This window comes from Triticum aestivum, chromosome 3D (genome assembly GCF_018294505.1).
Source record: "Triticum aestivum cultivar Chinese Spring chromosome 3D, IWGSC CS RefSeq v2.1, whole genome shotgun sequence".
NCBI classification, from domain to species: Eukaryota; Viridiplantae; Streptophyta; class Magnoliopsida; order Poales; family Poaceae; genus Triticum; species Triticum aestivum.
The window spans coordinates 44,317,524-44,341,087 of NC_057802.1; the positions used below are offsets into that span (position 1 = coordinate 44,317,524).

The 23,564-nt window shown below is 45.9% G+C and overlaps 1 long non-coding RNA gene across 14 annotated transcripts; it reads left to right on the forward strand.

Moving 5' to 3' along the window:
* Positions 1–2,730: 2,730 nt before the first annotated feature.
* On the forward strand, positions 2,731–6,617 carry LOC123077253 (uncharacterized). Of its 14 annotated transcripts, none has more exons than XR_006436512.1 (6): positions 2,734–3,257; positions 3,348–3,712; positions 3,822–3,901; positions 4,041–5,019; positions 5,473–5,736; positions 5,842–6,617. It is a non-coding gene; the product is annotated as an uncharacterized lncRNA (long non-coding RNA). The 14 variants fall into 14 exon arrangements; XR_006436504.1 differs by having other exon boundaries at positions 2,737–3,257; positions 4,777–5,019; XR_006436509.1 differs by having other exon boundaries at positions 2,737–3,257; positions 4,813–5,019.
* The last annotated feature ends 16,947 nt before the right edge of the window (positions 6,618–23,564 follow it).

Here is a 23,564-nt window from a genome sequence, read left to right on the forward strand (position 1 = left end):
GACATGTGGGCTCAGCTTATAGCAATATGTAGAGAAGTGAATCTTTCCTGAGCAAGATGATAGATAAGTTTGCTGTTAGATATTTGTATTTGACTTTGAAAACTGATCAGGTAGAGTATGGCCTCACAGAAATATGTGGTATGCTAGAATTTCTCTAAGAAGTTTTCATTTGGCTAATTTTTTAAAATAGTGTGTTAACTAGGGTCAATCTTGCAAAATAAAATAAAATTTGGAAAGGTAAAGATACTAGGAAATTGTAGAGCATTAGTTTTGTAATTGCATTGTAGCAAAAGTTATATGGGGTCTTGTGAAAAGTGTGACTGGTATGAGCAACATTCGTAGCAAGATAGATGAATTAAGTGGCAGGATAGAGAGTTTTCCAAAAGAGCAGAGAGGAAGGTGGTGGCTGTGGGTGCGGCAACAGTTATCTCAACTTCATGGAGAGCTAGAAATTCTGCTACCTTAAATCATGTATACCCTCATGGTCCTAGTGTGTTTTCCTTCCAATTTGCTTATTGATGTCCTATTGGTCTGAAAAATGCAGAGAAGCGATCAACAAACACTTCGTGTCGTGGCCGTGGGCCCGTGGCAGCGTTGCTAATTAGATTTGCTAGTTTTGTTATGGCCGGGACTGTAATAATTCTACTGTAACATTTCCTGATCTTGCGGAGTCGTGTGCCATACGTCGACCCTGTGGAGTGAATTTTTACACGGGTACCATGGTAGAGTACAGGTGGTCTGGTCTATTATAATTTGAAACCCTGAGAGAGGGTTGAATGATGTTTATCGGTTTCCTATCTTATGAAATACTAGCAAACATATCCGTGCGTTGCCATGGGCTTTTCGAATGTTTTACTGGTTGCATATGTAAACATAAGGCATATCAAATTTGTGTAAAAAAGATAGTCACGGGATAACAGAACAATGTTGCTCTGGTTGTATTTGTTCTGGCAGTTTTATCTCCTCTTCCATTAGTTCCAAATTTCCTCGACACACATCCTTTTTCTCGTACCCCACCGACAAGACATAATTTGCTCTTCCCTCACCCTCTTTTATCTCGTCCTACTCCTTGCTCTAGCCTTGGTATCATCACTCTATGTCACTCCATACAATTTCATCGTGACATGATAAGCTAGCTCTTACTATGCTTGTCATTTGTTATTTTTATGGATTAGTAACACTCATATGTAGGTGTGTGTTTATCAGCTATTTGGATTTTGGACTATCAGGCCATTCAAATAAATGCTTCCTATGATTTTCTTGAACTAAGGTCAAAGCAAGCGTAATATTATTTGAACTCTTACTAAAATCTGATGATGATATTTAGAAACTGAAGATAGTTCCATCACTACATGCTTGCACACCAAATAGAATTTGAACCACAGATACATACGAAAAAATAATATAAGTGCATATTGGATGCCATACCTTTTATTTCCAAATTCATAGTGAACTTTTCAGAACAAGTATTGAAACCATTTGTCTTTCTTTCAAAATTTGAAAATTCATTGACAAACTCCGATGTCTTTCTCCCACTTCCCTACATACATAGCGATCATCATGTACATTTCTCCACATGTAAGTGTCGTCCAAAACACAAATAGGTAAAGTTTGATGATGGTCTTCACCCTCCTTCACTACTTCTCTATTTGGTCTTCACATGTGCCTTCGGGCTTCGGCTCGCCCACCTTTGTTTCCTATGTGGGTATTTCTTCCAACTCCAAACAATTGTTGCTGAGTTCTCATTGTTTACTACGAGAAAAGGTACACGTGAAGGGCAAAAATTGATATAGGTAATCAAGGAGGACATGTGACAATCACAATATCCCTGCAAATAAGGACTGCGGTAGGACAATTGATTCTTAATGTAGGACATGTGCCGGTCAAGATATTATTTGGACACATCCCCCACTTCGATCCGTAACAAGCACATCTCGATGGGTGACTTCCCGCGCACAAATTAATATCCTATTTGATCCCAGCACAAATACAAGGTTGTAAGAATTAAGACCTCATACCCGTACATCTTTTTATTATAAGTGTTTGAATCACTATTTGTTTGTTGATCCGGTCAAAAGTTGGATTTGACACTTTGACAAAATTTTGCTAGAGACCATCACTTCCAAGGAATCTTCCTCTCATGGGTTCGATAACACAGAGTCACCTCTAGGAAAATAGGTGCGAAATACACTTTTCTGTTTCATTACCAGATTAATAAAATGAGGTATCACAGATCAGTGCCATGATATGGCCGGTCAATGCAGCATACGATCCATCTTTTTCTTACGTGCACAGATTTACTTTATTATTTCTCTGTGGGGTGATTGATTCTATTTTTTATTTTATTTGACTCCTTTTTTAGTTTCTAAAGGGAGGGATTGTAAAAATCTGGCGCCACAACAGCTATCTCATTTCCATCATCCTCCATTGACTTTCGGTCTCATTGTAGTGTATCCAGGAATAAGTATCTAGGGAGAACATGAGCTCTCTCAGAGCTTAGCCACTGTCAGCCGTCGGATCGTTCTTTTGATGCGTTTCAGGCCGTCGGATCTCGCCCTAGGATTGCCTCAGCCGTGGGATCGAGCCCGCGACACTGCTACAATGAACAGTTTCACTTCGCGGTAAATATCTGCTACCACCGCCGGTTAATATAGCACCCTGCCGAGGGCAATCTTGGGATTTCACATAGGCCGGTGGAACGTGCCCTTTACCGATTCGCTGCCTCTCGCTGCCTCCTCCCCAATCGAAGAGACGCGTAGGGTTCGACCTCTCCTCGCTTCTCTCCCGCATCTCTCTCTCTCTCTCTCTCTTTCTCTCTCTCTCTCTCTCTCTCTCTCTCGCAGTCGTCGCCGCCAGCCATCCTCCCCATCGCCCCCTTCGCCCCGTCATCTCCCACTCGCTCCACCCCTCTCGCAGTCGTCGCCGCTAGCCATCTCGTAGGATGGAGACGCTGGCCGCCTCCATCTCCTCTCTGTCGCCGTCTGAGCCAGATGCGGCCGCAGTCTGCCGGCGCCGCGGGCGGAGGAGACGCGCCTAGGTGGAGCCTTCTTCATCACACGCGGCAGCCGGCGTAGCTCTGCCTCCCACACCCCCATCATCTCCGCCACACCCCGTCGCCGTACACGGAGGGGGAGGAGTGGTGGCCGGCAGAGATCTGCCTCCTTCATCCAGGTCACGATGGAGAAGGAGCGGTTGGAGGTGGTGGCTGGTAGATCTGGCCGCAGCCGACTCCGACGCTGGCTGGCCCATCGCTCAAGGTGAGCCGTCTCACCGCGCAGAACGCCTCTCTCCGTCGATCTCCCATCATTGCTCACTTCCTACCTAACCGCATTTTCTCTTCCTCTAAGCAACCTTGTAGGAGGAGTCCGGACCACCGCAGCACTGCACAAGATGGTATTCCACGAGGACGTCAAGCCGAGATGGGCTGCTGCTCCCTCCACGGCGAGTCAGAGACTGACACCACGAGCTCGAGCACTATGGCTGCCACTCCCTCCATGGCCGAATCAGAGTCAAAAAAGGGGGCTAGGGACTCTTGGCTTATCTCTCCTTTCTTTGCCTTGCTGCTGACTTTTATGGCACCTCCAACCAGCAGCACTACGAGTTGCAAAGTAGCAGTGTGCCTCCAGTTAGCATTGGACAGATGGGCGAAGATGTCGAGACCGCGCTCTGTGTCCTAGGCATCGTTACTGCCGCCTCTTCTCCACCCCCTATGGTGCTCTTCGCCGGCGTTTTCTTTTTCTTGAACAGATTGTAAACCCTATATATCATGTTTGTTGTCTTTAAGGATGGCTTGGTTGATGCAATTCCTGTATCACTCACAGATCAACTAGAGGAAGAAATTGATCCCTGAGGGAGACTGGCAAATCTTGGAATTCAGGCTGCAAACCTTCAAGTAGGTTTGGTAATGAACTTTTCCTTTCCTTAGCACTTCATTTACCCCTTGTTTTTAGTTGCTATACTATAATGTTAATTTTTTCCAGTAGCGCTTTGCCTTATCTAATTGTTTGAGCACGCTTAGGGCATTTATCTTGTGATCTTAGGCCACATCTGAAGAAAAACATAGGCACTATTTTGATTTCCAGCGTAGAAGTGGCCAGTTGCCTTTATGGAAGGAGGTCAGTAGAAAGCATACCATATGTAACAGGGCGAGTAAGTTGATTACAAGGTGTTCTTCATGATGATGGTTCTGTTCTGATTTCAGTTTACTTGGATCAATTGAAAGTAACCTCCATTTTTTTACCCCTTTTTTGTGGCTTGTATTGATATTTTCCTTGTGTGACCCCACCAAAAGATATCTCGATACGGCTATTTTCTAATCTAAACACGTATGGCTTTCAGCAGTCTCTTAATTTTCATACGTTTAGCAAGAATGCTACTTTGTTACTTGGGTTGATAAAATAGCTACAGCACATTGAGGCAAAAGGCAAATGTGCATGCTCCTTATTGCTTATCATGAATAATAAATTTGAAATTAGTCTCATGTAAATTTAGTTCTTTCTATGCTATGAATTTGATGTATAAATCTATATCTTCGTGTATAAATTCAGAGGTTGCGGTACAAATTAGACTCAGTACAAACAATTGCTCATGGAGCATGTTAAGTTTTTCAATTTCAAAGTTAGATTTATATACACCTATGTCCTGTTCAATCATATTTGCTTACTGGTTTAGTGTAAAAAGATCAAGGTATGTCCATTTGTCATTCTGGAAGTGATATATACTTTTTAGTAGTATTCAGGTATACCATAAAGGTCTTAATTAATTTTGGGTACTCAGGATTATGAACCTTCTGTTTCCAATCTGGGTGCCTAGCTAGGACCACCATGCTCGAAAAGGTGAACGACAGCAATTTTCCGATGCAGTCGGCCGACGGAGGAGCCGCTGGCGCCTATGGTGGAGGTGAATGCGGACGGCAAAATCTGTGCGGCGGAAGGGGCGGCGGATGCAGGCCGAGAAGGGTCGCCGAGAGAGTCGGAGCACTCCATTGGACAGATCGAACCTAGAGCTCCGAAAACGAAGGTATGTCAGTTCTGCAGAACCACAAAATTTGTGCGACCAAATTATTATGGCATGATTTTGAAACAATCTGAGCATGCAAATTGTGAAAGGGAGGGATCCCTATGCGTTGGTATTGCCTGAACTGCCAGGTGTGTGGCCCCGTAAATATAGATGCAGGGCTGACTGATCTAGCTTTCAGTACATGCTTCTAAAATTGAGAACAAGAATAGGCTGGGCATTGCATAATCCGTGGTTTGAAGTAATTACCATGTTGCCGCTAGTGTGAAAGGGGTGATTCTTCCTTTGTTGATTGTGCGGCTAAACCACAAGTAGAAGAGCAGGGGCAAGAAATGTTATTGTTCGACCACTGTTACACTGCAAAATAGGTGTCCGGTGCTTGCAAATGTTTGCAAGCGCTTTCTATAAAAGTATCCATGAAATGCGTATCAGTTTGTTGGATTTGCTTGATTGCAGAATGAGGGTAGGTGCTGCTCCGCCGGAAAAGACGCCATGTCCTAATCGGACTACTGCTCTGGAGAAGACTATTTGTGGTTTTGCCGACAATGCTGGGGACAATGTCATAGTGGCAACTTTGGGTGCAAGCTTTGATTCTCTTGATGAAGCCTACTACTTCTACACTTTTATTCATGGGAGAAAGGATTTGACATTAGATACGTCAAGAGTAGGCTAAATGTGGAGAGGACAAAATGCATGCAGGAGATTGTTTGTGGTTGTGCGGTATGGTAGTATCGATTTATTATAACATGTTAGTATTTGAAAATATTTCATCCAACAGTTGTCTCTGAAAAAGTGTTCTCTCTTTGTGTCTGTTTGTTTACACAGGGGGAAGGCGGGGGTTGAGAACAGAGGATCGTGCCATTGTGAATGCCATGCTCTCATCAGGTTGTTGCGGTCCAAGGCCAATGACTGGTACATAGCAGAATACCGTGAGGAGCACAACCGCTTGGACTGGAAGACATGATTGCCAAAAATGGTGGTGTCATGTACCAAATTCAGACTGAAGGGGCACTTGTTGCAACGATGATGTTAATTCAGCAAATGACTCTGGGAACTGAATTGCAGGACCATTGCCACCGGCAAATTAAAAGGAAGGAGATGGGCAGGTCTACGACCAACAGAGAGAAAGTGACTTACTATGGCCTGAGCAAGAAGACCACATTCTGCACCATTTTCCGGCGACAGGGGCACGAAGGGACTATGTGCCCAGACTGCGGAGATGTACCAAAGCAGGCTAGGAGACGTGCTCGATGCAAGAACTGTGGAGTCAAAGTTCACTGCCGGAACAATTGCAACAATGCAGCGGAGCTACGTCTGAAAGTGAGTTGACTGAAAAATTAGGGATGTACCTAAGACAGTACTTGCATGGTTAGGATAAATGGTGTATGCGCATGACAATTTCCAGATAGTGTGGACTGATTTGTTGTAGCCTGTCTCATGGTGAAGATTTAAAATTTCCGTTGCATCTGTTGATCCACAACTGTGTCTTGATGTATTACTTGATACTTCCTGTGTGGAACTTGTCTGAATAAATAGTTTGGTGGCTGAATAACTGTACTGAATCTGTTGTGAGTTGGGCTGGGTTTTGATCTTGAGAATTATGATGTGGGTGGGCGTTGATGGTTATACCTGAAGAATCATGATTTTGGTATTTGAGTTTGTTGGGTAAATTGAAAGACTGTACCTAAAAGTTTAATGCATGTTGCATTCATAGCTGTCTGCAGCCATGTGTCTACAAAATTCTGGTGTGGCGGACAAGGCTGATCTACGAGTCCAAATTTTGAATGAAATGAGGAAAAAAAATGGATGCCTTAGATGTTTGTTGGGAGAGGGATACCTAAACGTATTTGCTACTCCATTCGTGTCTTCGTGCATGGCTTGGCGAGATGTGGGGCATGGCGCCGTCAGAGATCTCCACCAGCGGATCTGCAGTTACGGATTATGATAGATACCCCGGTGTGGGTTTTGAAGAAGAAAGGATGGGTACTGTAGTTATTTTTTTGGGCAGAGGAAGATTTTTCTTTTTGAGCAATGGGCAGAGGAAGATTGGTAAATGCAACGGTGGCGCACGGTAAATGGGGTCCAATGTCTCCGTTCGTCCAGAATCTCGGATTTGACGGCCCATATCGTGGGCATTTCCTATTTAGCGCTGCAGGCGCCGGTTATAGCTGTTTCCACAAACCGGCGCCTGCAGCCGCGTTAACTGGGCCTGACCCATCTTTTTCCTTTCCTTCCTGTCGTGAGGACAAAAAAAGTCAAGCTTTGGATGGGAATCGATCCCGCGACCTCACGGTCGTTCGCCTCATGCACTAACAACCCCACTAACTCGTATTAGTTGCCCAAACTACTGCTTCTTCACCTTTTCTTCTTTTCCTTTTTATTCGAAACGGTTTTGTTATGTTTTTTGTTCTTTTTTTTCTTCTTTTCGGAACGGTTTTATATTTCTTTTGCTAATTTGAAACAACTATTTTTCAAAATCGGTGAACTTTCTTTCACAATCGATGAACTCTTTTTCAAGATCGATGAACTTTTTTCAAAATTGATGAACTTTTTTTCAAAACCGATGAACTCTTTTTCAAAATGGATGAACTGTTTTTCAAAATTGATGAACTTTTTTCAAAATCGATGAACTTTTTTTCAAAATGGATGAACTCTTTTTCAAAATCGATGAACTGTTTTTCAAAATTGATGAACTTTTTTTAAATTCGGTGAACTTATTTCAAAATTGATGAACTCTTTCCCAATTTGATGAATTTTTGTCAATTTTTGTGAACTTTTTTTCCAAATTTGATGATTTCAAAAAATGGATGAAGGTTTCCAAATCTGTGAACTTTTCAAAATCTCGTTTTTTTTCTTTTTTTGAGATTTTTTTCATATTAAGTTTTCATCTTTTTTCTAAAGTCAACGGAACAGCCCTCGAAGCTCTCGATCGAGCGAGGGACCAAGCGGGGCGAGTTTAGCGAGCGACTGGGTGTGGTCGCCACACGGGCTGGCCCACGATTCGGCGGCTGTGAGCGCCAGCTCCCTTAGCTGGCGCCTGAAGCGCCAACTAGGAGCTCTCTGTGTCGTGTGCTTCCGTTTGAGCCGGTAAAAACGTGACTCACGGCGTTGTCTATGATTTGGGACCATCGGCCCTGAACAAATAAGAATGCTTAAGCCTTCACGTGCTGGGTCCATTATCTCGAGGATATTGAACGAGGACGATACCGCGAGCACATGTGCTCGAGCACAGAAAGGGACTTTCGTTCTTAATTGTGCTTTACTGATGCTTTTGATTTTGGTGTACTTCAAATATATATATTAGGTATTATGGGGTGAGCATAAGTGTATATATTCTATACAAGCATTATCGGACTGGATACAATTGAATCAGGTGGGGTGTGGCAAGCTGCAATTATTATCTTTTCTACTTACGCATCATAGCATCTAAATTTTACCTGCTTGGCCATGTGGTTGGGACCGGCATCCTCGCGCCAAGGCGCGATCCCGATCTAGTATACATGAGCGTTCGAGACAACACAATCAGCAGTCGTACCGATCCATGGCGCCCACTCTTCCTCTCTTCTCCTCCTCTCTCGATACAGTTCTCCTCTCCAACAATGAGGATGTTAAGGACGTGATTAACATCACAGACTGATGGTCATCTTTATTTCATCCGACGATCGATAGTGATAACTTCTCCTACGTAATGGCGCTTCCAGCACCAAGGCAACCCGCGACCGCGTCTTTTGTGGCCGCTAGCTCCAACTACAGCGGCGACGGTGACGATGAATCCAACTACGACGACACCACAAGAACTCGACGGAGTCGGCTGGCCACATACAACTACTGGCATAGCAACGACAATCTTCGGCTTGTGAAAACTAATGAGAGGCTCCAAAAGGATTACGACGGCGCGCATGTACCTTCATCGCTGCTCCTGGAGGAATTTCTGAATGATGGGTCGCGGATCCGACGTGGCAACCCAGACTCATGCATCATCACCTAGAAGAGGAGATATTTGCAGAACAAATTCCTGGATATGTGTAAGAACAAGTGCAAGACCGAGTATCACAAACCGCCCGCACGAAAGGAAAAATAACTCTTCAAGTACTACAAAAATACATGGCCACACATCGTGGAACAAGCCCGCCGCTTCACTTTAATTAGCGGGAGCATGCAACCATGAGCAAGCTTGATAATTTTTATGCAACGATGGTTTGTACATCTAGGCAGAGGTGTAGGCGCCGACGGGAGCTCGTGGCGGTGGAGGACGATGTTGGGAGGGGGTGTAGACGGGCGGGACCGAGCAGGCGACGGAGGCGGCGTGCAGATTAGCAACGGAGACGGGGCTTGGCGGTGCTCGGGGAGGGATCAGCACCCTCGACTCTTTTTGCCCGGCGGCGGAAGACAAGTTTAGCACCGTGGGGCGGTATTTGATTCTACTTTAGCGTAAGATAAGATGGCCGAGTAGATTATTATAGGAAACAAACACGGGATTTTAAGGAAACTGATGACGGATCGGCGCACCACAGAACAAATCATAACGTTATTATGGAAGCAAATTATGCACCTACTCAATTTTGATAATGATGAAGAACAGCATTAAGGAATCATATCCCAGTTTTCTTTTTTGGAGGGATAACAGATCCCAAAAATTTAGGACGTACGTAGATGTTTTGTTTCTTTTTAGAGGAGCTGGGGTTTCCCTAGATAATATCCGGTTCCAGCTGGTATATAAGGACGTCCATGGGGCTTCTTTCAATCGACCTCCTGCAGCCGCCGCACCGATCTGCAAAGATGAGCTGCCCTGTCGACATGTTCGGCCCACTGCCGGACGAGGTCCTCTGCCACGTGCTCTCCTTCCTGCCCTCGCGCGAGGCCGTGCAGACGTGCTGCCTCGCCCGCCAGCTGGACTTCTCGTGCTGCCCGGCGCTGCTGCGCCTGGATCTCGTGCTCTGCAGCCTCCACGGGAACGCACTGGTGTCGCCCTCGCTGGAGCGCCTCGCCATCAACGACTGCCACACCTACATCTTTCGAGACCCCGACGCACCCGATGAAAGGTTCCACATGAGCTTGTCCACGCCAAGACTCCGTTTTCTGCAGATATCCGATAACTACGACAAGGAACAATTCCTCGAGATGGCGCCATGGTTGACGGAGGAGAGCATCTCATACTGTTGATGATGATTGTTGACTAGAGCCTTGACCGAATGCTACTACCAACCGGAGATAGTTCATCCTATAACATAGCCATAATATCTTATACTGTATTAGCAATTGCTGAAAATCACATAAGGTGAACGAAACACGCTTTGTCTATCTCTGTACAATGAACAGTTGAACACCCGCTATACATGCATACTGAATTTTGGTAGGAAACAATTTGAATATGTTGGCCGATCCAGTACGAGCATCCATTGCCCCTTATGTTTACCATGTGTATCATGGATTCATGGACCACCCGTCTCCGTCCCTCTTTTCTACTACTCCCTCGGTCCCATAATGTAAGACGTTAAGACGTTTTTTGACACTACACTGTGAAAAAAAGGCCCGTGCATTACAACAGGTGCAAATAAATAAATTTATGCTTAAGAACCTAAAAAAATAATTTATCACTCAAACAAGTTTCAAGTAACAAAACAATTTTTCTTTTGATTTGAGCAAAACAAACATGGTAATCACTAAGCTGTCCCTTCTAAGCAATAATGATAGCAGTTGCGTGCAAGTGCAAGGTCAGAAAAGCTTAACTTTTAGATGATCAGACATGATTGATAACAATCTAAACAACAGCCTTGTTATAGTATGTGACGGTATATGAGTGACGAAACTTAAAATTTAGCAACAAGTATTGGTCAAAGGTTCCAGGACGTTTATCAAATGATTGAAACGTCAAGTTTGAGGCACTGTCGTCTGCAGCATGCAGCATAGGAATAAAGTCAGAAGCAAAAACAATGCAAGTACTCAAACATGGAGAAAAAGGTAAAAATAATACAAACAGAGTACTATAGAAAACTGCCAATATCAATGATAAATACTGAAGTGAAAGAAGCACCCACTAGATTGACTGCAACCAGATTAACCAAGTTGATAAATAGACTTTCATCCTAGACTGACCATATACAATATGGCGCATGCTAGGCGTCATCCGGATGCTAATTCGCGTCATAACTCATAACAGCCGTCAAAAGAGCAGTTGACTGGAAATTAAGCGCGGCCATTGGATTGTCAGCACGTGTCCAGAGAAAAACCGTACGCTGTTGCATACCCGCTCGTTGCTACAATCGCCGGAGGTGGAAGCAGAAACCCCACCTCCTCCTCCTCTACACCTGCCCGAACCAGGGCGATGGCGAGTTCCCGACGGCACTGCCTCTGCATCCACCTCCTCAACCATCGCCGCTGTGCTACACAACTCCTTCGCCGATTGCAGCAAGTTGACCCCTCCCTCGCGCCATGGCAAGTCACCATATAGTGTGCCCTATGCTGTCGGCCGCCATGGATCGAAGCTCCGGTGCTCCATCCAGCAACATGCAGGCAAAATCGGTCCCGATACTCGCCGGCGAGCGGAATCTGCGGTCTGGAGCTGCAGGGGAGCTCCACAATCCTCCTGTCTTCTCTACTGATGGCTCCCGGGCTAGCTCCTCGCATGCTTGGGTAAGTTGCAAACAAACCCTAGCTTCCTACAAGCATGCAGCAATTGAGTGTGTCATGTGCCTGAATTTCTATCTCTCTGTTCACTGTCTCCTCAGATATGTAGTACAAATTGCAGCAGTGCATCTCCATTGTCCTCTGTTCACTGAAACCACATATGAAATGCTGCTTTCAAAAAATTCAGTTTAAGAATTGCAACAAAAAATCTGGAAAAAGCCCCCCAAAAAAGTGCATGTTGGTTATGTTGTATGTGTGGTGAAAATATAAAGCATTGACTCCATGGTTATGCTATATGTGTGTTGGCTGTGTTGCATGTTAATCACATTTGATCATGTTGGGACAAGTTTCTGCACTAGAAAAGTTGAACAAGAAAAATGTTGCATCTTCTAGGAAAGCAACATGACCCAAATATGATCATCATTACTTTTAGCATTGTGATCATTGTAGTAGCAAGTGTGTGGAAGCGTTTATATTAGTATCATGAGATGATGATTGTAGTAGCAGTTGTAGAAGCATTATATATGAGTAGCATGTATGGAATGATAAATTAAACTGAAGTTATATAATATTATCTGCTAGAAACACTAGTTCTACATTCTACCTTCTTTGCTGATTATCTGGTATTTTTTTTCTTCAACAATGAAACAAAATTTAGGCAGCTGATGCTGGAGTTGGGGATGACGAGAGCTACATCAGGGCACAGATTTCTGCTGGAAATGGAGTTAATATGGAAGGGATGATTAATGCTACTGATGTGCAACGGGATAAGGATGATGCAGATGATGATGCAATATCATCGCAGCCGCTTGTTCCATATGTGTGCATGACCTTTGATACAGTTGACGATGCAAGAAATTTCTACAAGAAATATGCTTTCAGCCACGGGTATGGAATCAGAACATGCGCTTTGAAAAACAACCAAGCGAGAGGACCCACAAAGTTAATTAGTAGGACTTTCACATGTGTTCATGCACAAAAGGATGGTGACCAGAGTGGATCTGATAGCACTACATATAGTATTGCAACAGAGTCAAGGAATGCTAGCAGACGCCCTAGACTTTGGATGAACACGAGTGACACACGAAAAAGGAACATGTTGCAACGTCACGATTGCAAGGCTCACATGATTGTAGGGCTCCGAGAGGACCGATGGACTATCACATGTTCTACAAAATAGCATAACCATCCTCTAGTGCAGTAGGAAGAGAAAGTTAGGTTTTACCGGTCTCACCGAAAGATTCCACGAGAAGACCACCAAATGATAATGACTTTGCATGAACGCAATTTGTCAACCTCAGATTGCGTGGGTATCCTTGGAAATTGTCATGGAGGTGATCAGAGGCGCCTTGGTTATGTGAAAAGAGATGTTTCGAATGCACGATCCGAGATGCGTCAAACCATGTCATAGTCGAATATTTAAGAGACGGCAAGCTGAAAGCCCGCAATTCTTCTATGCAACAAAAATGAATAAGGAGACCAATGCTGTGGAAGCATTGTTTTGGGTGGATGGGAGAACAAGAGCGCTATACCCCAAGTACAAGGATTGTGTCTTCTTTGATACAACCTTTTGCACCAACAAATATAACATGCCTTTTGCTCCAATAGTTGGCATCAACAATCATCTTTAGACTGTTGTCCTAGGTTGTGCATTGCTTCCAAATGAGCAAATTCAAACCTTCAAGTGGGTCTTTCGGAAATGGTTGCTTGCATGAAGAATGAGTACACAACAAACCTTGTGACCGACCAGTGTAAAGCAATGGAAACTTCAATTTCTGATGTATTCCCTCACACGGTACATAGGTGTTGCAAGTGGCATGTACAGTGCAAGGCGCGTGAGAAACTTGGGAGGATGCTTACCAGGGATTCTATCTTTGAGAAAGCTTTCTATGAGTGCGTCAATGGGTCCGAGACAGTGGATGAATTTGAAGAAACGTGGCAGCACATGTTGCATGCATTGCTTCGAGTACACAGAGAATAGGCACTTGCAGAACATGTGGGAATGCCGACAGACATGGGCTTCTGCATACTTCAAGAATGATGTCTTCCCGTTCACGAGCATGACTGGGAGATCAGAGAGGCTAAATTATTATTTCAAGACATTGGTGCATCCACAGTACTCGGTTTGGACATTTGTAAGGCGATATGAACTGCTACAAGAAATGATGCTAGAACGTGAAGATAATGCTGCTTTCACTGGAGAAACAACAACAACACCACCACTTTGGGGGCGGTACATACAAAAAAGTACAATCCATTAATCTAATGCATGCTTCCCTTGCAAAAGTAACCATTAAAGTAACAAAAAAAACAAAAAAATTGTTAAATGCAGGTACAGTATATAGCGTCAAGTTGTTACATTCTATACACGCAACATCTTTGGCAAGTTCCAAGAGCAAGTGACAGCATCGACACGTTATATAATCAATCAAGTGCCTATCCTTAAGTAGGAAGGTATGATGTTCGAGCTTTACTCAAGCATGTCCGAGAATCCAAAACTATACCAGGTCCATGTTGTGATGGAGGAGGGGCTATACTCATGTAGCTACCATTTCTTTGAGATGAATGGTGTGCTTTGTTCACACATTATAAGGTTGATGATAAGCTTAATGTGCAAGAAATTCCAAGTAGATACATGCTGGAGAGGTGGTCAGAAGCAGCTACGACAAACATGGACACCTATGGGAGGTTCCTTGACTTTGGACTACCAAAAACAAACACCCTGAAGTACGACTCATTGTGCAGAGATATGAGTGCACTAGTAGCAGAAGCATGCTCCGTTGATCTAGCGTATAACTTTCTGTCAGATGTAATCAAGCAGCTATGGCCCATAGTTGCTTTGATGAAAAAGGAGCAAATGTCGAGGGAAGAGGTGGTACAACAACAAGCCCCTCAAGCAAAGTGCACCCAATGTTGCAACTACAGCAAACCCACAATCATCAGCCCCCAACAAAATCTTGCTCGTGTGCCAAAACAAGGTCGACTATCTGAGTGAGCAAAAAGATGGAAGACACTGTTGGAGCAGCGAGAAGACGAGCATAAGAAGAAGCTTCAGAAAGAAGAGAAGAAAACAGAAAAAAAGAAGCCAAGAAAGAAACAAAAGTATAAGCCAATAAGGAGACAACAAGCAATCCTAAACCTAGAAGGAAAGTTACTTGTTCGTTTTGCAGTGAAGAAGATTGTCGGTGTCAAAATCGGCCGATCTCGGGTAGGGGGTCCCGAACTGTGCGTTTGAGGATCAAAGGTAACAGGAGGTGGGGGACACGATGTTTACCCAGGTTCGTGCCCTCTTAATGGAGGTAATACCCTACTTCCTGCTTGATTGACTTTGATGAGTATAGGGGTTACAAGAGTTGATCTACCTCGAGATCATAATGGCTAAACCCTAGATGTCTAGCCTGTATGATTGTAATTGCCTCTACAGACTAAACCTTCCGGTTTATATAGACACCAGAGGGGCCTAGGCCTGTACAGAGTCGGTTTACAGAGAAATGAATCTTCACATCCGAACGCCAAACTTGCCATCCACGCAAAGGAGAGTCCCATATGGACACGGGGGAAGGCCTTCTATCTTGTATCTTCACAGCCCATCAGTCCGGCCCATGTCACATAGCCCGGACGCCCGGGGACCCCCTAATCCAGGACTCCCTCAGTAGCCCCTGAACCAGGCTTCAATGACGATGTGTCCGGTGCGCAAATTGTCTTCGGCATTGCAAGGCGGGTTCCTCCTCTGAATATTTCAAAGTAGTTGATCAAAAGAACTATATCCGGCTCTATATAATAGTTACAACCGAACCACAAGGGCAAAATACTTAAACAAAACAAGTCACGTCTACTGGCAGCTTTTCCGGCGAGACGTTATGTTCTGGCCTTATTATTATTTCGAACCGGTTTTCAGCCTCCCACTTCGCGTTTCGAGGCGCGGTCTTCATTGACAGGTCTTGTCAAAGCAGAGATCGTGTCCCCTTATTGCGGGATTCTCATCAATACGGGTTTGGGTAATCCGACCGGGCCGTTTGCATGACCCCTTGGGAATAGGCGAGTTTTAAGGCTCGTGGGGGGGGGGGGGCGCTCGATATTCACTGTCTTTTTAAGAAGATAAGGATCCATCTTTTTACCCACTCCTTCCTCCTCTGCCCATCTTCCCTCGAGCTCCAGCGCCTAAGTTTCAATCCCTTCATTCCCCAGCAAACCCTCCAGCCATGTCCGGATCTGGAGCGCATGGCAAGTGGATGGCCTCCTCCGTCACGGAGGGGAACATCAAGGAACTCCGGGAAGCGAGGTACTTAGCCGCGGAAATCGCCCACCGGCTCCCTGCGAAAAAGCAGATCATTCCCACCCCGGAGCCCAATGAGAGGGTAGTATTCATCCCCCACTTTCTTCGCAGGCTAGGGTTTCCTCTCCACCCTTTCATCCACGCTCATGTTCTACTACGGGCTAGACTTCCACAATCTAGCCGAATTCCTTCCTCAACATCTCGGCGTTCATCGTCGTGTGTGAGGCGTTCCTCCGCATCCCCCCACTTCGGCCTACGGCTCAAGGTCTTCAATGTGAAGCCGAAAGTGGTCGAGGGTCAACATGCGGAGTGTGGCGGCGCCATGGTGAGCAAGCTCCCCAACGTCACCTGGCTAAAGGGAACCTTCGTAGAGACCGTGAAAGGATGGCAATAGGAGTGGTTCTACATCACGGAGCCTCGCGACGCCACATGGGCCGCCACTCCTGAGTTCAAATCCGGTCCTCCAATGCGGCTTGCATCATGGATTAACAAGGGCCTGGATTGGGCGTCGTCCGACGAGGTGATGACGTTGCAGAAGCGCATCAAGAGAATGATAGAGAAGAACACCAGTCTTGCCAACGTGATCCAGGTGATGCTTTTTCGTCGGATTCTCCCCTACCAACGCCGGACTCTCCATATGTGGGAGTTTGATCCGGCCAGTCCCCGGACCTTGCAGCGGTTCTTCGGCACAACACACAAAGATATATGGAAGCTGCTTTTCAAGGCCCAGAAGTCATGGCCGAAAATGACCGAAGACCTTGGCTTCGACTGCGCTCATCCGGCTACTCCAGTAAGTTTTTCAGATTTCCAAACATATCCTCATCTTGTAGATCCAAGGAGTATGCTAAGCCTTCCCCTTATCCTTCAGGGCTGGACGGAGAAGGCGGAGCGGATCTAGTGTCCGGCTCCACTGCCCGAAGACCCAGCTATACCTCTTCTGACAAAGATGCTGGTTCCGGCGCCGTACCAGGCACCGGAGAAGAAGGCCAAGAAGAAGGGCAAGGAGGCCAGAAGTGGCCTTCGCCGTAAAGGTACTTCAGACATAGTGTCCAAAGATACCGAAGCTCTCTCCGCCCACGAGGGAGATGAAGAGGAAGAGGAAGAGGAGGAGAGAAATTCTCCCCTTAAGGGGGGAAAGAAGAAAACGGGGGCCTCCGCGGACCTAGAGGTGGAGGCGTCCAAGAAGGGGAAGCTCTCCCTTTTGGACGATTCGGAATCGAACGCCGAAGCCATCCCCGAGTGGAACCCCAGGCCGAAGCCCCTGGCCGAACCGTAAGTATTCAAAGATAATGTATATATCCGGCTTTTTATAAATTGTAGGATGACATATCATCTATGTGTTTCAGTCCGGCCCGTGATCTCCCCCAACAATCATCGTCTTCGGGGAATTCTCTGGCGCCGGAGATGATGGAGAGTGAAACGCCTCCGCGAGCCTCTCCGCCTCATGCCACGGATGACACCGAGGTGTTGTCCCAGAGGACCTCTCCGGGCCAGGGAGAGGTGCGGAAGGCCGCATAAACGATGCCAGTGGGTAATGCCTTGGCTGCCAAAAACATGGGGGCACTATCCCCATGGAAACTGATGACGGGGGCCTGGACCAGTCCGGCCCCCAGCCGAATACGACTCTGGAGACCCACGTGGTTCTGGAACTGAGTGAGAAGCCTCCTTTGAAGGAGGGGGGGGGGGAGCTCCGACTCCACTGATGACCTCTATCAATCCGGAGGCGCCGGATACATTGAGGGAAGCACTTCGACGTGCTTCCATCGTGGAAGAGCACCGTACCCTAATGGGTACGGTGGTTGAGAAGGTTCGGTCCGCAAAAAGCGGGCTGAACGAAGCTTTTACCAGCCTGCTAACAGGCTTTGAGGTATGCGGTTTAATATTCTTCTACCGCTTTTGCGTGTGTAAAAAATATGACTGTGTATAGATAGTAGCCCCTGAGACTCTGTTCGGCTTTTTCAAAAAGGGGCCGGACAGAGGATCAAATATTTCAGAGATAACATACTTGTCTATGTTGATAAACATGCTTCACTGCTAGCAGCTTCAGCCAAGGATGCTGAAGTGTCTGAGCTCCAGCGGAAACTGAAGCTGGCTGACGGTGAGATCGATCGCATTAACAAGCGGTTCGATGAGGCCCAAGGTATGCTTTTAAAAAGACCACTTACAAGCCTAAATTATAATGCAAACTCAGAGTTTAAGCTCGCGCGCTGCTATGTAAATGTTTGTAGGAAACGCGATCGAGGTCGAGGCCCTCAAGAGTGCCCTTGCCAACGCCTAGGAGGAGGCGAGGGTAAGCAAAGCAGCCGCAGAGAAGGCGGCTGCGGATGTGGAGGCCGAAAAGGCCGCCCGCCTTCAATATGAGGTGAGGGTGACCGAAGTAGAGCAAGCGCTCCAGGAGGCCGCCAACAAGTGTGAGTCCTTGGAGGAGAGTAACAAAACCCAAACGGCCGAACTCACCAAGGCTCTTCAAGCTGCGAAGGAGGCGCGGTCCGAGTCCCGGGCAGCTCGTGAGGAGATCAAGCAAGCCGAACAGATAGCGTCTTGTAAGCCTTTTCTTTTACAGAGTATATTCGGCGGTCGAAGATATGCTTTGCTAAATCGACTATGGAGTGCTCCAGACGCCTTTGCGGATCTCCCGAGGAGTGCTGCTGACGCCGCCCAGTATTTCTGGGCCCAAGAAGGGAACGCGACAGGGAAGCTCTTCTGGTCGCAGTACTTGGCGCCGGAGCGACCGGCGCTACTAAACAATCAGATGATGCAGCTGGCGGAGCTGCACAGGATGTCCGGTTTGGCCATGAAGGACGTCATAGTAAGACTATGGCCAGCCGGACCCATTCTGAGCAGCTACTTCGGCCTGGTCAAGCGACTCGGTGATGCCTTGCCCCAAGTAGATGCAATGAAGCGCTCGGCATGCATAAAGGGTGCGCGGATGGCCTTTGCCCGTGTCAAGATGCACTGGGCGAAGATGAAGGCCGCCGACGTGGCGGTTGAGGGCCCGCCCGGTGGAAGGTCCACCATAAGCCAGAACGCTATTTTGAAGATGTCCTTGAGGGTGCCCATTTGATAGAGGGTCAATGCTCGAAGGATATCATGTTCGAGTAAATGTATCCGGACTACCCGAACGATGTATTATGAACCAAGGCTGTGTAATATTTTTTATGCATTTATCTGAACTACTTTCCTCCTGTGCGGTCGTATATTATTATTCTAGAAGTTTGCCAGTCGTCGACTTCAACCCCACGTAGATACTACGGGGCTGTTCGGGATAACGTGTAATCACTCTTGACCCAACGTCTTGGTCTGTAAAGGAGGTGATTTATGTAGTGAACTAGGCAATCAGACTATGCGGCTTTAGCACTTTCTCGTAGCCATAGGAGTTTGACAATGGGACTGTAAGGTAGCCCCTGGTGCGTATGCGGCTGTCCGGATTTGGATGCCTTAAGCGCGTGACAAAGAGTCAGCCCTTTGTGTAATATAGAAGAAATCGCTAGAGATTTAATAAGTCACCGAATTGCTGACTAGCTCTTGCCGCATCACGACAGTCAGTTTTCGGCTTTCTCTACTGAGGTGCTTGACCGGGCCAGCCGGAAACACAATCGCAGTAGTTCTCCCTTTACTACCTTAGCCAAAAAGGGAACGTAAGGTAGCAAGCACAGGAGCCGGGCAACCCAACTATTGACCAAAGACGTGATTCGGAGCCGATGCATATAATGCAGTATTCGGGACGCTGAAGTGAACTCTAAGAGTGTTCAGACTTCCTATTGTTGAAGATATATATATGGCTTGAATAGAGCCCCTGGCGATTAAAGTCGTACCAAGGTGTATATGCCAATTTGGACGTGAAGTGGAAAAACAGATTAAAAAATAAGCCAATACCGAACAGGGTTGGGCGAAACTGTTTCCATTATAGTCTGATTGGTATGTCAAAACGTATTTTTACAGAAGATGCAATAAGCATCATGGCTATTTTACATGCCGAGGACAAGGGAAAGCTGTATACAGGTCCTAAAATTGAAAAGATGATCTTGAAGATCCTTTGGACACTCTGCCGCACGTCTACGCCGCTTTTCACCTTGGTGTATGATCCTTTTAGAGGATCAACAATTGAGTATGCATAAGGGGCCTAGAAGGGGGCCCTTGTTACCACCAGAAATTGATGTGGGTTGTAAAGAACCTGAAAAATAAAAACAAGAAGAAACAGGTGGAACAATATGGAGGTCCGGATAGGGTCGAGCCGTACCGTGGACCTTATGTTTAGCATGCCTCCGCCCTTTCCCATGGTATTTTTAACGCGTAGTTATGTACGCGCAGTACATATGCTGCTATCAGGCTGGGGCATTGATAGAGGCTGAATTGCTAATCTAGCTCTGGACGAGCCGGACTATTCAGCAGGGTAGACTGGACTCGTTTAATAGTGTCCGGGGGCTTGACTGCCATTGTAGTATTCGGCTTAGCGAGGCCACCCTGCACCTCGGCTGCGAGGGCCATGGTATGCTCCTCTATACGGAGGGAGCGCTCCATGTTTCCATTGACTGTTATAACGCCACGTGGTCCAGGCATCTTAAGCTTTAGATAAGCGTAGTGCGGGACTGCATTGAAGCGGGCGAAAGCGGTTCATCCAAGTAGTGCGTGATAGCCACTGCGGAACGGGACGATGTCGAAGATCAGGTCTTCGCTCCAGAAGTTATCCAGTGAGCCGAAGACGAGTTCCAGCGTTATGGATCCTGTGCAACAGGCCTACACCGGGTATTACCCCTTTAAAGGTGGTTTTAGTTGGCTTGATTCTTGATGGATCAATGCCCATTTTACGGACGGTGTCCTGATAAAGCAGATTGTGACTGCCGCCGCCATCCATAAGGACTCGCGTGAGGTGGAATCCGTCAATAATTGGATCGAGGACCAATGCAGCCGAACCTCCATGACGGATACTGGTCGGATGGTCTCTGCGATCGAAGGTGATCGGACAAGCTGACCATGGATTCAATTTTGGGGCGACTGGCTCTATGGCGTAGACGTCCCTTAACGCGCGCTTGCGCTTCCGCTTAGGGATATGAGTAATGTAGATCATGTTCACCATTTTTATCTCGGGGGAAATTTCTCCTGCCCCCCTGTGTTTGGTGGGCGAGGCTCTTCATCGTCGTTCTCGCTGGGCGGCCCTTTCCCCTTGTGTTCGGCGTTGAGCTTGCCGGCCTGTTTAAAGACCAAACAATTTCTGTTGGTATGATTGACAGGCTTATCGAGGGTACCATGAATCTGGCAAGGCCGATCGAGTATTCTGTCCAAACTAGATGGACCATCTCTGTTTCTTTGAATGGCTTCTTCCATTGACCGGGTTTAGAGCCACTGAATCCGGCGTTGACCGCCGTGTCGTCGGTACCTTCGTTATTGCTTCAACGCTTGTGCTTATTGCGTCGTGGCTTGCCATTTCCATCCCTGGCTTCGGAGGTGCCAGTGTCGCTGGTGCTATTGCTTCTATGAGCTAGCCAGCTATCTTTTCCCGCGCAAAAGCGGGTCATAAGTGCGGTAAGGGCTGCCATGGACTTTGACTTTTCTTGGCCGAGGTGTCGGGCGAGCTACTCGTCTCGGATGCTGTGTTTAAAGGCCGCGAGGGCTTCAGTGTCCGGACAATCCACAATTTGGTTCTTTTTAATTAAGAACCTGGTCCAGAGTTTCCGGGCTGATTCTCCGGGTTGTTGGACTATGTGACTAAGGTCATCGGCGTCTGGAGGCCGAACATTGGTACCTTGGAAGTTGTCTCTGAAGGCATCCTCCAAGTCTTCCCATCTACCAATAGAGTTTTCTGGGAGGCTGTTCAGCCAGTGCCGTGCTGGCCCCTTGAGTTTTAGGGGCAAGTACTTGTTGGCGTGGAGGTCGTCACCGTGAGTCATGTGAAAGTGGAGAAGAAAATCTTCGATCCATACTGCGGGATCCGTCGTACCATCGTATGATTCAATGTTCACGGGCTTGAACCCTTCTGGGAACTGATGTTCCATCACTTCGTCGGTGAAGCATAAGGGGTGTGCGGCGCTGATACGTCTCCAATGTATCTATAATTTTTGATTGTTCCATGCTATTATATTATCCGTTTTGCATGTTTAATGGACTTTAATATGCACTTTTATATTATTTTTGGGACTAACCTATTAACCGAAGGCCGAGTGCAAATTGTGTTTTTTTGCCTATTTCAGTGTTTCACAGAAAAGGAATATCAAACGGAATCCAAACGGAATGAAACCTTCGCGAGGATCATTTTTTGGAACAAACGCAATCTAGGAGACTTGGAGTGGAACAAATGGCTTGCTTCTTGTGTCTCAGTATGTTAGATCGTTTGTTTCGCCGTCATGGCCAGTCCTTTATCTGCTCCTTTGTCTCCCGAGTTTGAAGTTCTTCACTTCAAACAAAGACAAGGTGAAAACTTAAAAGATGCTTGGTATAGGATGATGGAATATTATCGTAATTGCACCTTAGAGGTAAATTTTAGAATTTTACTTCGCAATTTTTATGTTGGACTAAATATGTCCCATAGACAACTCTTGGATTGCGTTGCCAAAGGAAATTTTATCGAAATTGATCCCAATATTGCGCATGAAATTATAGAGGGAATAGTGGGAACACTACCTCAACAAAAGGGGCTACATCGTACCCAGGAAGAGACACAAGTTTTTGAGAAGATTTGTGAAGTAACAATTTTTTTACAAAAGTCTCTTGAACCTCTTAAGAGTGTTAGCGGAAATCTTCACCGCATGAATATGTTGATCACCCTTTGCAATAAGCGGTTGGATTCTTTAGATCTAAAAATTTCCAAATATGAAGGGAAACGCAAAGAACCTCCCGGATTCGAGCATGACTCTGCTAAAAAAATAAAAACCAAAGATGATAATACCTAGATCTATTCTTGTTTTTATGCCTAGCTAGGGGCGTTAAACGATAGCGCTTGTTGGGAGGCAACCCAATTTTATTTTTGTTGCTTGCTTTTTCTTCCTGCTTAGTAATAAATAATTCATCTAGCCTCTGGTTAGATGTGGTTTTATGTTTTAATTAGTGTTTGTGCCAAGTAAAACCTATAGGATCTTCTTGGATAATAATTATTTGATCTTGCTGAAAAAATCAGAAACTTTCTGCTCACGAAAAAATTTGTTAAAAATCACCAGAACGTCATAAAATACTGATTCCAATTGCAGTAGATCAATAAAAAATTTATTTAGGTCTTACTATTTTTGCAGAACTTTTTGAGTTACAGAAGTTTGCGTTTCATACAGATTACTACAGACTGTTCTGTTTTTGACAGATTCTGTTTTTCGTGTGTTGTTTGCTTATTTTAATGAATCTATGGCTAGTATCGGGGGGTATGAACCATGGAGAAGTTGGAATACAGTAGGTTTAACACCAATATAAATAAATAATGAGTTAATTACAGTACCTTATTGTGGTGGTTTGTGTTCTTACACTAATGGAGCTCATGAGATTTTCTGTTGAGATTTGTGTTGTGAAGTTTTCAAGTTTTTGGGTAAAGATTTGATGGATTTTGGAATAAGCAGTGGAAAGAGCCTAAGCTTGGGGATGCCCAAGGCAACCCAAGGTAAAATTCAAGGACAACCAAAATCCTAAGCTTGGGGATGCCCCGGAAGGCATCCCTCTTTCGTCT